At 39.5% G+C, this 1,759-nt stretch overlaps 1 protein-coding gene across 3 annotated transcripts in view; it reads right to left on the bottom strand.

The window, feature by feature from the left end:
- The window catches only part of LOC101852617, a 44,322-nt gene extending 43,046 nt beyond the window's left edge, over positions 1-1,276 (bottom strand). For all 3 annotated transcript variants that reach the window (XM_005096007.3, XM_005096009.3, XM_005096008.3), the window contains exon 1: positions 829-1,276. The gene's annotated coding sequence lies outside the window, so the exon portion shown is untranslated. The remainder of the gene's footprint in view (positions 1-828) is intronic.
- Positions 1,277-1,759: the final 483 nt, after the last annotated feature.

Below are 1,759 nucleotides of genomic sequence, written 5' to 3'. Positions count from 1 at the left end.
TGGAGGTGGGGGGGGGGGGGTTCAGGGGGGCATGCCCCCCTGAATTTTATCCTAATTTGATGTTTTGCAGTTAGGCTGCATCCCTGCTCTTTGTGTAGCCTAATTCAAATAGTATTTGGTCTTCAAGACTTCTGGATTTCTTCTCTGGATGTAAACAAATGGATCGTGGACTTAAACGAACGGAACTACAAGATCACCGATTCTAGATCTATATCTAGATCTAGATTCTATATCTAGATTCTAGACTCTAGTCTAAATCTAGACTAGATCTAGATCTAGATTCGACGATTGTCAAGATTTCCGCGTTTAATTCCGATGTGCGTTTTTCATAGCCTCAGGTATGTTTCGCTTTGATCCCTAACCCTAACCCTAACCCTGACCCTAACCCTAACCCTAACCCTGACCAGGGTTAGGGTTAGGTTTAGGGACCAAAGCGAAACATACCTGAGGCTATGAAAAACGCACATCGGAATTAAATGCGGAAATCTTGATAATCGCCCTAGATTCTAGACATAGATCTAATCTAGATCTAGATCTATATCTAGATCTAGATCTAGACTATATAATGAAATAGATCTAGATCTAGAATCTAGAAAATCTAGATCTAGAATCTAGTGATTTTCTCCCCGGGCCCTATCCTATATAATACTAGATCTAGATCTATATATAGATACCTAGATCTATATTTCTCTAGAGATATAATCTAGAATCTATCAAGATCTAGATTCTAGATTAGATTCTAGATTCTAGATTCTACTCTATTTAGAATCTAGAATCTATAAAGTTCTCATGTTCAAATGAATTCTGTGCATAATTTCTTAGGCCTACCTTCTTCGTCCAGTAAAGTAGGCAGGCTAGTTAGGGTAAATAAGACTGGATCTATTCACTCCACAACAAAACATTGTCATTCCAGTCCGTGTTGTTGTGACAGTTTCATTCCTTCTGCTGACTTGAAGACTTCCGAGTTTTCCTTCGAATGGATAAGCGTCCTTTGACCTTTGACATCACAACCTTTAACCTATGGGGTAGTCATGCCTGGTCATGCTTAGTGAATTAAAAATTTCGCATTCTTTGTGCTTCGTCATCTCAATTTGTAGTCGAAGACACTAGGGTTGGTTTGAAGTTGAAGAATGTGATAGCACTGATAGGCTACGAGCTGGCCGCTGACTTTGCAAATGAATACAAACAAAGCAACTGAAGTTGAAGTCCCCACCCGAAAAGCTCATTAGCCCCACACTATAGCTTGTTCACTTTCGTCTGTCTGCGTTTAAAAAAAAGTTTAGCTCGTGCAAGCCAGCGACCAATCATCCTTTTAAAAAATCTTAATCTAGATCTAGATCTAGATCTAGTAATGATTAAAAGAGTTTCTCCTTTTGGGCCCTGCATTAAAAACAGCTCTTTGGATGCACATAGATCTACATGATCACTAAAAATAACTTACTTCTCCTTCAAATTGCTCATTTTTAGACAGCGACACGTGCGGTACCATCCAAGACTGAGGAATGCCAGTCTTGTGTAGCCTACCACCTTGCCCCACATTTCAGAATAAGTTTTATAATAATTATGTTGATTGCATCCCACGCCTATAGACGTCTCCACGTGAGTCTCGAAGCGTAGGCCTACCCACTACCAAGGAGTTTATTACTTTTTATCTCCTTGAGGCCTACTCGGTTCTCACCCAGACTCTCGAGTCATGTTTCTTTGGGGTATATTAAAGTGTGATTTTGAGAAAAATTAGTCAAATTTTCAATTCATTGAG

This window comes from Aplysia californica, unplaced genomic scaffold, assembly GCF_000002075.1.
Source record: "Aplysia californica isolate F4 #8 unplaced genomic scaffold, AplCal3.0 scaffold00119, whole genome shotgun sequence".
NCBI classification, from domain to species: Eukaryota; Metazoa; Mollusca; class Gastropoda; order Aplysiida; family Aplysiidae; genus Aplysia; species Aplysia californica.
Note: the sequence above shows the minus strand (reverse complement) of the source record. Positions and strands in the feature narration are given on the sequence as shown.